This window comes from Protopterus annectens, chromosome 3.part1 (assembly GCF_019279795.1).
Source record: "Protopterus annectens isolate FY-2018-M chromosome 3.part1, PAN1.0, whole genome shotgun sequence".
In the NCBI taxonomy this organism is placed as follows: Eukaryota; Metazoa; Chordata; order Ceratodontiformes; family Protopteridae; genus Protopterus; species Protopterus annectens.
Window position 1 is genome coordinate 64,764,279 of NC_056732.1, and position 16,917 is coordinate 64,781,195.

General features: G+C 40.9%; 1 protein-coding gene across 1 annotated transcript in view; it reads right to left on the reverse strand.

Moving 5' to 3' along the window:
• The window catches only part of DERL1 (derlin 1), a gene marked incomplete in the record, with an annotated part of 727,712 nt that overhangs the window by 545,274 nt on the left and 165,521 nt on the right, over positions 1–16,917 (reverse strand).

Here is a 16,917-nt window from a genome sequence, read left to right on the forward strand (position 1 = left end):
TAGTAAGATCAGGCCACAAAGCAGTCACTTTCAAAGTCACCATCTTCCCCGACCCTCCCAAAGCTATGGTCAAACAAAAATACTTCTCCAAAGCTGATTACACCCTCCTGAGGGAAGGCATAAACAGCTTCACAGCTCCCTCCCCTTCCACAGGAACTGGCACATATATCCAAACCTACACCAAATTACTATACGAGCATTTATATAGCTGCATGGAATCAGGAATACCCAAAAGGACAAAATCCTCCTCCTCCTCCTCAAGAAGAGTAAACCTATATAGTGGACATCTGCAATAAATAAACTCTATAACTGCTGTCCAGGAACAAGAAGTAGTAGGTGCCTAATTGGAAGCAATCTCTCCTTAGCCTGAACAAGCAAATGAGCACTAGTGAAATCCTCCAAAGCAAACAGAGTGTAAACTGGTCACATCTATTAAAGATGATCATAAGGCCTTCTTCACATATGTCCTCAATCTCAAAGGAAGCACTTAGATCTGCTCAGTACTGGCAGTGAAGGACCACATACACACATGCCATAGATACAGCCAACCTGCTGGCAGACAGGTTCAGTGAAAACTTCACTCCTCTGTCCCCCCCCATCAGTAAAACAGGACATCCCCAGCATCTGCCCCCCTCCCCTTATCTCTAAAGAGCAAGTCATCACTGGCCTCTCAAAGGCAAAAAATACAGCCTCCATGGGACCAGATAACATCCAAGGCTGCATCCTAAATGAACCCAGGCAGGAACTTGCAGCACCATTAGGCATCCTATTCAACCAAAGCCCGAGTTTTGGCTTTGTCCCAGCCGAGTGGAGGACAGCCACTGTCATCCCTTTGCACAAAAGTGGAGCGTCCACCAGTCCAAGAAATTATAGATACATCAGCCTAACTAGCCTGATCTACAAAGGCCATGGAGTGGATTATCATGGGGCCCATTAACAAGGAAATTGGCAACCTCCAAACACTATATCCCAGACAGTTTAGTTCTGTCAAGAGGAGGTCATGCCTGTTAAATTTGGTCAACTTCTATGAGACAGTCACCAAAGCCATGGATGAGGGGAAGATTGTGCACACCGCCTACCTTGACCTGGCCAAAGCCTTCGATACTATTCCCCACTCGGGTATAATAAACAAACAAACTCTCTCAACTAGGCATTAATCCATATGTTACCAGATGGGTAGCAAACTGACTCACTAATAGAGCCCACCTAGTCAAAATAGGGGAAGTCACCTCAAGCAGTAGACCCGAAACAAGCAGTGTAACCCAGGGATCAGTCTTAGGGCCTCTGTTTGGGATATACATTTTCTGAGGTGCAGGCCAAAACCAGTGGGCTATGGATGACCAAGTTTGCAGAGGACTGCAAGCTGGGCACGGTCATCAATTCCTCTAGTAATGTGGACATCCTTCAAGAAGGTCTCACCCAAACAAATGACTGGTGCCAGAAACATGGCCTCACACTGAATTCCAAAAAATGCATCATCATCCCCTTTCGGGAGAGTAACGTCCCTCAAAGTACCACATTAATAACAATGTCCTAAGCAAGCAATCAGTCACAAGAGACTTGGGCACCCAGGTTGACAGCAAACTGACTTTTGACCACCATATTGCCTTCACTGTATGGAAAGCTTTCTACATGGCCCACCTCATTAGTAAGGATATCTCAGCCAGGGAGGAGGAGGTCATAACATCCCTGTATTATTTCCTTACAAGACCCATTATTTAGTATAATGCCCCTTTCAGCATGTACCTCACAAAACACATGCAGCAGCTGGACAGACCACAGAGGTTCATGACCAGGAGAATCCAGGGCCTCAAACATCTACCCTACAAAGATAGGCTAAAAGCCCTGTCCCTCTACTCAGTCTCACACAGACTCCTCAGAGGTGACCTCTGTCTGGCATACAAAGCAATCTCAGACCTCGCCTTGATGGAACTGGTGCATATCTGCAAGTCAAGTTCTATTCGAGTAACCCACATGTGCGACCTCAATCTGGTCTGTGACATCAACAAGACTTGTTGGTGGGACAGATTTGTGTCCCAGAGACTCCCCATTCTGTGAAATAGACTCTCTCTCCTTGTCAAGCAGAGTACCTGATTAACCCTTTTCAAGCACAACCTGGATAACTGGATGGGGAACAGAAAATACACCTCTGGGATTCCACCTGTGTCCCTGTTGGACAAGGACATCGGGTGTTGACTTGTCGGAACATGGGTTAAATTCCTGGCTAGGCTTGTAAGGGCTTCAGGGCCAATAGCCTAGCAACTTCATATGATCCTATTCTTGTCCAAAGTAACCAAGTCAGGAGAAGAAATATGTCCAAGTTTTTGCTTCTTGAGAGGAATTTCTAAAGATGCAGATCCACTTTTGCAAAGAAAAAGCATTGTGGCTAGATAAAGACATTCTCCATCCTTTCTCCCAAAACCAACAGTGTCTCTTCCCTTGCCTGTTAAAGGCACTCCGGCCAGAGAGGATGCCTCTAACCCCTGGTTCATGCTGGCTGTAGGGACTACACCAGAGAAAACCAGGGAAAAAGATGAATGGTCTGAGGTACCAGAAATGGCCGCAATGGAGTCATCCGTCTGTGGCTGAGGCACTTTGCTAAACAGCCCTTGCCACAACAGGCTGCTAATGCTCTCTTTGTGGTTGGAAGAAGAACTGAGGAATCCATAGGTGTTCCATTGTTAAGCCAAAAAAGATGCCAGATTCACGGGGAAGTGTGGCAGCTGTAGTTGTAAAACAGATTAATAAAAATACAACATTTCCCCTGTAAAAACATTTTAAATACCCCAGCTCCCAAAAGCAAAATAACAAAAGTTATACCTCAGAATTAGTTCTAACAACTTTTTACCATAAAAGCAAAAAAGTGAAGCTCTTGTTTGAAGGTAAAGTCACATGACAGTCATTAAACACACTTTCTATAAAATAATAATTTTAAAGCTGGAAAAAGTAGAATTTCTATCATAAAACTAAAGTGGGAGGATTTCCCCATGAAGGGAAGGTATCTACCCAGCAATGGAACAACATTAACCGACACATGCATGAAACCCTGCAAAAGAAGCTGTCTTTGGCTGTAGGAAAACTCTGAAAGGCTTTGGTATCATAACCCACCTGTTTTAGTCAGCTCAGATCAAGATGACTTACAGTTTGGGCATGTGGAAGATTCCAGATTATTTGGACGCTGGCCTTTTATATCCTTAGCAGGATACAGCCCATACAACTAAGACTACTGTAGCAGAGATCTCTATATAATGAACACTGAGAATGTCCTGCATCCTGAAATGGGCTACTACAAGAGCAAAGCCAGAAGTGTAAAGTAGAAAACTGAAGTGTCTGGAATAAGAGCATTGGAATGTGATAAGCATCTTTCAAATCAAGAAATACTAGACAGCTGAAAGGTGGAATAACAGGTAGCAGAGACAGAAAATTCAATTTGAATTTTGGATTTTTATGTGAAGGTTTAGAAAAGAAAAATCAAGAACGGTTCTCCAAGGTCCCTTTGTCTTTAGCATCAGAAAGATTGTCGTTTAAAACTCTTTCACTATTTAGTCTGGGGGAGCAGGCTCTAGAATACACTAAGACATCATTCAGTCTAGGATAGGAAGGAAGGTTTGACTGGACAAATGCACAGGACTCATTTGAAAAGAAGGATGGGAGACCCATTGCCAACTGTAACCGTGACTCTCAAAACCAAAGTGTTTAAGGTTATCTCTTGCCACACAGGGAAGTGAACCCCGTAGACTTCAGGACAGTTTTATTTGAATGCTGAAGTAGGGAAGGAAAAACACATGAAGAACATATAACCAGTCTGTTTTTTTTTTTTTTCAGATTGCCTTTTTCTTTCTGTGGGAATCCTCCTACTGTTTTTGAACCTCCCTACCATTGCTTTATGAAATCTTACCTCTGCCTTGGTAAGATAGTTTATTTTGTTTCCTACAAAATGAACATGAACTACAAAGAAAGTTTCTACTGTATTTTGGTATGGAAGGTTGGAAAATCTGGGTAACCCCTTGAATCAGCTTTCCCCTTTCATCAAATATTTTACCTCAGCAGAGGAAGAACCAAATAAAACCTCATCGTGGTTAGGGAGCATTCAGGAACTCAGTTTTGACATCCTCTGGTATGGTAAGCTCTGGGAAAGTAGCCAGGCAAATTTCCTAATCACTGATCCTGCGACAGCTGTTCTAGAAACAGCATCAGCAGTGTCACAGCAACATTTTAGAGAATGTTTGGTTTCCTGAGACACAGGAAATACTAAAGAAGTGATGCCTTAGTTTCTACAGAAGGGTGCTCAGTAATTAACTTTCTCATTCTGTCAAAAAAAAAAGGCAGCAGAAAAATAATGTGAGCCTGACAATTCGCCATTCTAAAAGTTAGAGGAGATTAAGTATAAACTTTCTTCCCAAAACTATCAAGGGCTTTCCCAGCTTTGTCAGAAGGAATGGGGTACTGAAAGAGGTTTGCCAGAAGATGGTAAGAATAAAGAAATCACCACAGGGTCTGATCTAGGGTTTGAAATAAGAAATTTGAGAGTCTGAAGAACTTTATATAAAAACTTATCAAATTTTTGGGGGGCAGGCGGTTGACGGTCAGGAAAAGTACTGGCTGCAAAAAAGCATCCTCTAAAGCTAGCAAAACAGGAGGAACAGATTCAGATTAATGAAAATCCACCTGCAGAAAGTCACATCTTTGCTGGGATTCTATTTTTCTTTTTTTACTTCTGCTGAAGTGACTCCTTCATTCTGGCAACAGTAACAGTAAAAGCTAACTCCTCAGGAGGGGAATCTAAAAACATTTCCTTAGAGTCAGATTCCCCTTCCTATGGGTTAAGAACTTGAGAAATACAATCTAAATCAAATTCTTATCCATCAGGCTGAGAATCAGCAATTGAGAATGCAAATAAATCTGTCTTTTTAAATTCATAAAAATTTAAGAATACAAGCTTGAAAGACTTGAAATATTCCCATACAAAACTTAGACAATCTTTCCTGTCTATCCTATACGATATAGGAAAAGACAAATGCCTAACATCATGCTTTTTTTTCTTGGGAGAACCCCCAAAAATGGAATGACCTGAAGAAGTGTCTCTTCCCCAGATATCAATCTTCATAGATCTGTTTTGGGGAACGATATCAAGTGTGACTTTCTCTTGCCTGAAAAGGACAACCAAACAGCCACAGAAGATGTGACTTTCTCTCGATCCTTATCAGCCTCTTAAGGCACAACACCAGAAGGATCAAGAGAAACTGATGAGCGGACCATGGTACCTGAAAGTCACAGCACAGCCACTCACCAGTGGCTGAGGTGAACATGAAGTCAAATTGAACACTGAAGAGTCCCATTCAACTTTCTTCTTTTTGTAGATTAGGGAGGGAAGAACTCAACACTTCAAAGTCTGGTCTATGTCACTACCAAAAAAAAAACTGTCCAACAGGAAGGCAGCAGAACATTGGAAAATCTTTGGAATAACCAGACTGAAAAGAGTTTTGAGAAATATTTTTAAACCCCCAAAGCCATTACTCCTTGGCCCTGACTATATTTTATTAATAATAAAAAAAACTGCAACTTTTATTTTATGTATATAAATATGTTGTTTGCAAAACACATACTGTGCAATCCTCATGCATGGTGCACGTTTCCCATGCCTTAGGGGCTAAATTGTGCTTGTAGACCTTTTCCAATAGAAAAAAATTCACAAAGTTGTTCTAATATATACATATAGTTCAGCTCATCGCCAAGTATTACATCAGTATAATCATTTTCCTTTTAATAAAAATATCAATTTAGCCTAAAAACTAAAGTATTAGTTTGCCTTTAACCCATGTGTTTGATGTCCACACTCTGTCCTTTACTGGTTAGCCACTTACTTCCTAGCATCTCTCTTCATATACTGAAAGCATGCTTTAAGTGGCACGTCCACTTCCTAACAGTCCTTTGTCTATTCTCAATTTTGTGCCACCAGTGTGCAAGCTCTCCTTACTTACCTCGTTAAGAGCGATGTGTTACATTTTGCTAGCTTTGCAAACAGTTTAGAATAAAAAAGACATATAGAATTAACATGAACACCTAATAATGGACTATTTACACTATGTACCCTAGCTATAATTTTTGATGCTAAAAATGTAAATTTTTAAGGCAAAATTTTTCGTGACTACTACTAAACATACCAGTAGCCTTTAACAATAATTTCTGACAGAAAAAGTTAAACTTTTCTTCACAAGAATTGGTAAAGTGGAAGGTATTCCCCAATGAGGTACTCATCTGCCCAACCTTTATGAAGCTCTAACCAACTGATCATTTGAAACCCAACAGGGAACAGCACACTTGACAGCAATAAAGTTCTGAAGGCTTGGAGTCCCAACCACTGACTGTCGCATCCTTAGCTGGATATAATCATATAGCTTAGGCTACTGCAACATTGAACTTATGATGAATATCAGAAGGACTCCTCATTCATTCCAACCTGAAAACACTCAAACTCATGATATGGATGATAAACTTTAGATTCTTTTTAAGAAACCTTTATTCTGAGGACATGCTACAGGTTATAAAAAAGGTGAGGATACATGCAACTAGAAAATTGTATACATTTACACGGAAAAGATTTTTTTTGTACCAAAAGAGAGAATGGGCTCCCTGTCAGGTAGGGCAACGTTATATTCTCCAATAACTGTGAGCTGCTCAGTTTGGGTCTGGCATACAAAAGCTTGCCTTCCCATAGATCAACCTCTTTCTTCACATTCTGAGGTCAACCAATTCCTTAAAGGCATCCTACGCATCAGACCTCCCCTCCCCCCAAGAAAACATTCTTCCTTCGCAAGATCTGAGCTATGTGCTTGAACTTTACCATCTTTCGAACCAGCTTCCTCAGCATCTTTAAAATGCTGTACATGGAAAGCAGCTTTTGTTACTCTAATCTCTGCTAAAAGGGTTTTGGACTTACAAGCCTTGATGTCTGACCCATCTTTTCTGGTTCTCCAGAGAATCCCCTTAGAATAAACCCTTTCTATGCCTAAAGTAGTTACCACAATGAATCTGACCCAATCTATTCACCTTACTGCATTTTTCCAATCTTCAAAATAAAGGTGAAAGAATTCTCCACTTCAATTGGTGTACATAGACAACTAGGGTTTACTATAAACAAAACAAAAAATAAATCAGAAAATCTAATCAGTTATTCATTTCCTTTGAAGGCAAAAGGCAAATTCTGCTAGTATTCTAACAAACCATTTACAAACGTATTATCCCTTGCCATCTTCTGTTACTACTCCTTTCACAGTAAATCCCTCTTAGGTAGTGTCAAAGCCCATTCAACAAGAGCTCCAGCTGCCACAGGTGCCTTTTTTTCCCTTAAGGACAATACTCCAGTCTATTTTGGAAGAAGCTCTATGGTCTTTCATTTACACTTTCACAAAAAAAAAAAAAAAATTTACAAGACTGCTGTTTTTTTCTGTCCCCTTACCCATGTGCATTCTATAAAGCTTTGGGAATCATCCCATTTATCGGCATTACTACAACAGTGATCTAAAGATGAACAGAGTACAGTTGAAGAGCTTACTATAACAGCAGATGTACGCAAAGATCACTTGTTACAGTATAGGTACCCTCTCCATCCATTCACAACCCATTTTTCACCGTTTTTGCACATGGGCTCATGGTACCACTTCAACAGTGACAATCACTTAGAGCCAATGTTCACACTGCCAGGCAACTACCCTGCCACAGTTGTTCTATGCCACGCACACACGTTCACCCCCAAACCTATCTCCAATCAACCTACTCCATGTCATTGGGATGTTGAAGAAAACAGGAGCACTAAGAGGAAAGTGTGAACACAGAGAGGACATGTAGACTCCCCACGAAAGGCACCCTAGCCAAAAATTTAACTGAAGAAACTCTTGCAGTGAGGTGAAAATGCTACTGCTGTGCCTCTTGTGGTGAGGTGACAATGCTACTGCTGTGCCACTGTGCTAATTGCCCTCCATCACTCTTTCTTCCCCTTTTTCTATTTAAGCTGAGATGGAGCCCTTATTTGCCTACCATTTCTTCTCTATATATTCTATTAACTAAACCTATTCTTAGCATGGCTAGCCACAGTGCCTTTTCTGGGGCAAGAAAGCTGAGAGGATTTTGGCACCCATCTGTTCCTTATATACCAGCTTAAAGCCCTCATACCTAGGTCTAAGGTCAAATGCAATGTGTACGAGGAAGGAGAGCCTAACCTTTGACATACTGCCCGGATGTATGGTATCCTTGGCAAGATCCATCCCATTTGTTAGCATTACTGCAACTGTGACCTATTCAAACATCTACTATTATGGTAAGTTATTACACAGCTATACTTTATTATCAGTACTACATGCAAACCAGGGATTCTGAAAGATAAACATAAAATGAACAAGGCTCCAAACTGTGCACACTTAATACTCCATTATGAAAATATAAATTCTTTAGACTTCTATTTGTCAAGAGGTGCTCCAAAGAACTGTTAAGGTTTTGAGGGTATGGTAAACGAAGCTGATGATACATTACGGTGGGAGCAGACATGAGAGGAGCATGGCAAGGGACTGATACAGCTGCTGAGCAACTAAGACAGAATAAATTCATACTAAATAGGAAATGTAAAATGAGTGCAGCAATTCTGAAATACAAGGGTCATATTTTAATGTTAAAGGGTGTGAAAACTGCTCCTGAAGAAATGAGTTACTGAGCAAATGTCAAGACCAGAACAGAAATAGACACTATGGTATTTTATAGGAATAATGCAGTACCCTGCAAAGTTTGTAACTAATGTGAGTGGGATCATAATGCCTCTAAGTTATCAGAGCAAGATTTGACATGCGAATGCAGCTAAGAATATGAAGAGAGTTTTGACATGCCTCCCCAAAAAAAAATAAATTATATATACACATACACACACATAAGATATATATTTGCAGATGTTCTAACTCTGATATATGATTAAGCTAGGAGTGTTGCCAAGAGATCAGTCAGAATGGTAAAGGAGCTGTGATCCTACAAGAAAACAGAATGCATAAGATATTACATAATTTACAAAAGTATACCGTGAAAGTGAAACAGACTGGACAATAAATGAAGAGAAGCTGTACTGCCCCAGAAACAACCTAAAATAAAAGAAGAGAAGGACCCACCTTAGAAGAAGAATAAGTAGGAACAACATTAAAGAAAATGAAGTTAGAGAAAGCACCAGGCTCAGATGAGGTCATTCAGAAGCTGCTGGAAGTACTCCTTCCATTTGCTATTGATGTCCTGTGGACTGGTAAGTAGGTAGTTACTGGATTCCCTTTCACAGAGCAAGCCTCAGTGGAAACGTGCAGATATGATCAAGATGTTGGATAAGTTAGGGAAGAAATGGTTACCAAGGGTACTCATAGCAGTACAGAGAGAAAGGCATATCCCACATGACTGGAGGATAAGCATACTAGTACCAAAGCACCAAAACAAAGAAAACAAGCATTCACAACTGTGGGCAGTATAAAGTTATCAAACTTCTGTCACACAACATAAATGTTCTGGACAGGGTGAATTAGAACAGCTGAAACTAAGATGGGAGATGGGCAGTTTAGATTCAGATCAGTATGTAGCACAAACACCCCAATGCTTCCAGCGAGACAGGTAAGACATTCCAACTGTGCATTCTTATAATTGGAGAAGACAAATGACAAGGTCCCAAGAAAGCTCATCGGGCAGTCTTGCAATGGTTTGATGTCCCAGAAACATTGGTAGAATTAGTGCAGGCTATGCACAAGAAACCAATGACAAGGACAAACAGTGTTCGGACTCAGAGGAAAGTTCCCAGTGAGAGTGGCTGTGCATCAGGGTTCAGCTACAACCCATTGCTGATGATGGACTACATTAACAACAGGTCAGAGGGGCAGATCAATAAAGCTGCTGTATGCAGACCATGTGGGATTACAAGCAGATTCTGAACAAGAACTTCAGCAAAAGATAGAGGAATGGAATGCAAAACTGAAGGTACATGGGATGAAACCAAATACGGATATGACAGTTATAATAGCAGCAAATGGGGAATCAGAAGCAGCTGAGAATTGAAATAAAAGGAAAAGTAGTGTAACAAGTCAACAGCTTCAAGTACCACGGTGGGGTGGTTGAAGAGAAGGTCAAAGCTAAAGTTAGAGGGAATGCAGTCAATTAGCACAGTATGTCAGAGGTAACATACGACAGAATAATGACAAACAAACTGAAAAGTAAGGTGTACAAAACAGTGGTGTGACCAATACTACTGTGTAGTACAGAGACCTGGGCAGTGAAGGAAAAGCAATTGAGGAAGGCAAAGGTGAGGGGAAATTAAGTGTCTGGGATGGGTGGTAGGATGTACACTTCTGGACTTTACAGCAGACATCCATCTATCTCCAATTGCAGAGAAGGTCAAGGAGAACAGATAGTGGTCATTTGGGCACATGTACAGAAAAGACTAAGGTGATCTGGGACAGACAGGAAAAAGGTAAGAGATGGATGGATTGTGTGAGAGAGAAGACCTGAGACAGACGGGCATGACTGTCAAAGTTGGTAGGTGAGTAGCACTGAATCGAAACAGATTGCAACAGTTGACGTGACCTCATGACACCATGTAGAAAACAGGAAAAGGGGATTGATGATGGTGGTGAAACTGAGCAACCTCGGCTTGTGCCAAAATTAATCCCAATTAATTTGGAAGTAGAACCATTTGTCCAAAGAAAAATAGTAGTATCAGTGTCATAAACAATTTAATACTACATGAAATAGAATGTGGAAAATCCAGACAATTCAAGAACAGAAAATGATACCTGGTCTTAGCAAAAGCCTTACTGACATCTGTATTATTCATGTTATGAGTGCTCTACCCAGTGAACAAAATTAAAACAAATGCATTTTATTTATCTTGTGATGGTGAAGTGTGTCAGTAATACCGATCTCATTATTCATAATAAAAACAGAAAACTTCTGATAAGTATGACAGATTTGCTCAAAATACACATCCTCCAGGGAATGTGTTCAAGACGCCTACAGACAAAAGTGCACAGAAAAGCATCCCCAGAGTGTGATTATACCAGGCTAAGTCACTTACACTGACAGTAAGTCTTTTGGAATGTGGTCCCAGCTGTAAACCTGCTTATAGATGAGCCTTACACTGCAGTAAGTCACTTATACCAAGAGCAAGTCTTGTGCAGTCAGGGAGGTCATTGACACTGACAGCAAGCTTTTTGGAATCTGGCCCCGCATGTCCTACCCTTGTCCATACAGGTTTTCTCTGGATGTCTCCAGCTTTCTTTTACTTTCCAAAGACATGTAATAGGTTAATTGGTGATCTTCTAAATTGTCTTTAGGTTTGCATGCAGTGTCTGAGTGAGCGAATGTGCGCAATGGGAGAAAGACTTGCACCCTATCAGAATGAGATTTAAAAGTCTTGTACCTACTAGATACGGAGATAGGCTGTGGAATCTTTGTGACCCTGTAAAGAATAATGCAGATTACTGGGAAAAGAATGGACAAAGCTAAAATGCTTCATTAGTGCCACAGCACATTTTCAGAAAAAAAAATTAAATTTCAACAACTTGTGAGCCCTTGCTATTATTTGTTAACCAATTAAACGGGCTTGTCAGACTCTTTCAACGACAACCAGAAGGTACACACCTATGAACAAAATCACTTTTAAATTTGCGAATTAGCAAGACTTCAGTGCAAACTTCACAGCATGAGAATCATCATGGCAACAACGTAGCGTATGTATGATTATTGATGTTCAATACAAACTGTTAAAGTAGACATCAATACACTTAATTTTGAAAAAAACAGAGTTGCAGTTTGCTACACAGCAAACTGATGAGCAAAACATAGGAGCCTAAAGTTTTGTATTCCATTATCCCTGTAACATCAGTATTTCTCAGCAAGGTATTGCATTGGTTCTCACCTAGCATTTGCCATGTTCTTCCCACTCCTAATGTGTACTGGGAGGTTGATGTAGCAAGCTGTGACCCCATTTCTAAAGAAATTCACCTCAGCTGCTAGGTGAAAGTATCACCTGAGGGTTAGGGTTCAATTTTTACTTTACCTTAGCGGATGGTGCTGAAAGAATATTTCTGATTTTGTGCACAAGTGGACAGTAATGCTGTAGGTATAGTAATCAAAGTGACTTTTGCAATTCTGGGAAGCAATTTGAAAAGCTTTATATACAGAAAATGATTGCTTGTAGCATAAAGAAGGTAAGGAAATAACATTAACTATACATGAAGAATTGCAGCAGTTGAGTATTGTGGGATGAAATCAGTGCCAGCAAGAGGTGGTTCACATACTGCTTTGGTATCAGTACATCCCCTTAACCCATTTTACTTCTGATGCCAGAAACCTTGCAAGCTGGTATCTCACATTTAGTTATCAGAATCTTATTTAATATAGAGTTTAGTATAAAAGCATAACATTTAAAAGTTATGTTCGAGTCCAACTACATGACCGGATATTTATAGCTGGCAGGTTTAGGTCAGGCAATCAGTCTGCATTATATTTCAATTAATTCCAAACAGTACGACTGCATACTTGCTGGGGATGGGTAACAATTTATTGCTGTAAATCCACTGGCATAACTTGTTAAAGTAAGTTTGAAATCTATGTTGCATTAATTGTGCATTTTTATTTCCATATACGAGGGTGAGATTATTACACAAATGTGTGATATAGCACTGAGGCAGTGCAAGAATCAAGTTTTGTGAATAAAGAGGATAGGCTTATCCCTTTCCTCTGTATTATACAGACTACTGAGCGGCGGCCCTATTCTGTCAGAATCTATCACACATTCGTAAGTGCAATGATACTGTATACAACTGTTAAAGAGATCTCAAGCTGTTTTGCAAAATAAATAGAATATGTTAAAAGGACATACATGTATCACAGAGAAAAAATATTTTTATGTAGCAGTCTTCTCTCCACATAAAGCACTTTTCTTAAAAAGCAAAGTACTTCTCTTACTCCATTCAAACATACTTTGGACAAACGAATGGGTAAGCACAAATGTATCCATAGATTAACACTCCTGTCTCTCATGGATAGAGGAAACATGGAAACATCCCTAAATATCCTTTTCAGCATGGCTTTGGGTTATTCATATCCAAAATATAAGGGCTAGAAACTACCAAGGGAATGTAGGCTTCCTAAGATTGTAGTAAGTACCTATGAGCCTAAAGGGAACAGTACTAATTTTTGATGTGTGCCTGCCTGCAGATTAACTATTGAGCACATACTTCCACATTAAAACCATAAAGGCTTAACCTCGATAGCTTTCCGATTAGTTTTCCATGCTTAGAGTGCAGGGAAGTCTTTAGGTTGCACTTCTGTTGCTACTGTACTAGGAACTGCTTCAGATATATTCCGTTCACACTGTCCGAGTCAGACAAACACTTAAGTGTGCTGCTGCATCTGGAAGTAACTCCTTGGGACTTGCTCAGACAGTTCTGCGGATGCTTCTTAATGCACCAGACAACTGCATGAGAATCCTGAAATTCACCCTTGGTCTGTCTTTGTTTTGCCCTTCTTGAGGCTGGAGGGTACTGAATAGGGATGTATGGCCAGGCTTGTAATGGTCTGCAGACTGAATGCCCAGTATTTACATGTGAACGTACCCAGCTTTTAGAAACTGTCACCTTTCACCTCTGGCAGAATGTATACCATGTGACCTGTTACCTTGAATCCCTGCATAGTTCAGTATATATACTAGTTAAACTGACCACATTCAGCTAGTGTCTGCCCTGTAATTTAGCCTAAGAAACAACAAAATGTTAAAAATGTATGTCTCACTCAAAGGATTTATCATTACATAGGACAAAAATGGGCATAACATGGCAAGAGATCACTCTGCACAGTTATTTATAAAATATATCAAATTAACTTTCTTGCAACATTTACTTTTGGTGAAAGAAATGAACAGCCTTTTGTGCGTCACAAGATTTTATTAAAGAAACAAGATTCTGAAAAAAATATTTCAAAGTTTCTTTTCTTGTTTTGAGCCCATCATAAACACTACTTTTTATTCTAGAATAATATGCATTATGCATTATGCATTATGCATCCGAGGTTATCCAACTGCAACTAACTCTGGGCAAAACTGCAATCCAAATTGTAGCTGGCTACAGATCCCCCACCATGCCCCAGGATTCCTACTCCTCTTTTCTTGATATACTGGAAAATATTAGGGTTCAACCAAACACCCTAATAATGGGCAATTTCAACTACCCCACCATTAACTGGGAAAAGTACTCATGTACCAACTCCTTCGCTCAACGCTTTTGGGAATTCATAAATTCCAATGCCCTGGATCAACTTATCCACACCCCCACTAGGGGCAACAATATCATAGACCTAGTCATTACCAACATGAGTGACCGGTGTCACACCTGAAGTCAACTCCTCGTTGGTCAGATCTGACAATAAGCTAATCACCCTAGATATCCGCATCCCGCCCCCACCCACCATTAAGGAAACCACAGTAAAAAATTTCTCCTAAGCCAACTTCATGCTTAAGACAGAAGTGGTGAACTTCAAGACACCCATGCAGACGGATAATACAGTTACAACTGCTGAATCCTACACAAATGCACTCTATAAGCACTTACACGAGTGCATGGATTGTGCTATCCCAAACAGAACCAGGATGCTATCCTCCAAAAAAAGGAAGCCAACCTGATGGTCCCCTGCCATAAACAAACTCTACAACAGAAGGAAGAAACTGTTGCAAAAGAGTAAAATCCCATGAGTGGAGAAGCTCCCTGGTCAGCCTCAGTAAGAAGCTGAGATCCCTTATAAGATCCCCCAAAGCTAGCTATGAAAACAAAATCGCCACTGATTCTAAGGGCAACCACAAAGCATTCTATAGCTATGTCAAGAATCTCAATGGCAACACCCAGATCTGCTATGAGTTACAGCACAACGGCACGAAAATTACAGAACCAACTGATATTGCCATCATCCTGGCAGACAGGTTCAGTGCTAACTTTACCCCCCTCTCACCCTCTAAAGGGCCCATATCTATACAGGAAGAATGCAGAGTCCTTATAATCACATCTATGCAGGTAAAAGCTGCACTCTCTAAAACCAAAAAACACAGCATCCATGGGACCAGACAGCATCCCAGGCTGCATTTTACATGAACTTCAGAACGAACTGGCTCCCCATCTAAGCACCATGTTCAAGCAGTCTCATGTAAGGCTTTGTGACCACTGAATGGCGCACAGGAACAGTTATCCCACTCCACAAAGGGGGAGTCACCACTGATCCTGGGAATATCGCCCTATTAGCCTGACGAGCCTGGTCTGCAAGGCCATGGAACGTATCATCATGGAACTCATAAAGACATTGGTAACCTCCAAACTCCGGACCCCACCCAGTTCCGGTTTGTGAAAGGCAGATCATGCCTTTTGAACCTGACTGACTTCTTTGAGGCAGTCACCAAAACCGTAGATGAGAGTAAGGTGGTTCACACAGCCTATCTTGACCACGCCAAGGCTTTCGACACCACCACCCCCATTCTGGAATTATAGCTAAACTCACTAAACTAGGTATAAATCCCTAGATCACAAGATGGGTTGCCAACTGGCTCACTGACAGAACCCACATTGCAAAAGCTGCAGACTCCAAATCTGACTTCAAATCAGTGACAAATGCAGTACCACAGGGTTCAGTCCTGGGACCTCTCCTGTTTGGTATCTATTTCGTCGAAGAACAGGCTAACACAGAAGGCCTCTGGCTAACGAAGTTCGCAGATGACTGCAAACTAGGAGCCATAGTCGAGTCCCCAAATGATGTGGACATCCTACAGAAGGGCCTCACTGAGACAGATGCTTGGTGTCAGAGGCATGGCCTCAAGCTCAATGCCAAAAAGTGCATTGTCAGCCCCTTTGGTAAAAACTATGTACCCATGAACTACCACATAAACGGCAGTCTACCTAACACCAAATGTGTGATAAGAGACCTTGGGACCCAGGTGGACAGTAGTCTCTCCTTTGATAATCACATCACCACAGTAGTCAGGAAATCCTTCTATGTGGCACATCTGATCACAAAAGGGTCCTCATCCAGGAAAAAAAAGAGGTCACTGTTCCCCTCTACTCTGCACTCATTAGACCCATTATAAAGTACAACGCCCCTTCTGGAATGTACCTCACAAGATATCTGCAACAGCTGGAAAGGCCACAGAAGTACCTCACAAAGAAGATAACTGGCCTCAAACAGATTCCCTACACTGACCATCTCAAAAAACTCCAGCTTTACTCTGTAGCATATTGCCTACTCCGAAGAGATCTCTGCCTAACATATACAGCTATGTTAAACCCAGAGCTGTTGGGCATGCTACACCTACAGAAATCCCAATCCCTCTGAGCTACAAGCTCTAGGGACTTAAACCTTGTCACCACAATAAACAGGTCAAGCTGGAGAGATAGATTCCTGTCCCAGAGACTTCCTATACTCTGGAACAAGCTACCCATCTATGTCAAGCAAAGTTCCTCATTAGCACTCCAAGAAAAATCTTGATGAGTGGATGGGAAATAGGAAATACACCCCAAGGATCACTTCTGTGGCTCTGCTAGACAGGGGCAAAGGAAATTAACTTTCTTGGGTGGTGTAAGCCAGGGAACCTTGCTGGCTAGGCTTACTTAGGCCCTTGGGCCGATAGCCTAGTACCTACCTATGAACCTCCACCTTAATATGAAAAAAACTGAGCTAATGTCAGGCCTGCAAGTTTGGTCTCATTGGTGTGAATACTTCCATATACTAGTTCTGAGATGCACAACTACTTCAATTTCAAAATGGACAACAAGAGGAATGAATGAAAGGATTAAAAGGTTGCCAAGTGGGCAAAAAAAGATACAGAAAAATGGAAAATTTCATTTATGTTAATATCCATCTAAAAGT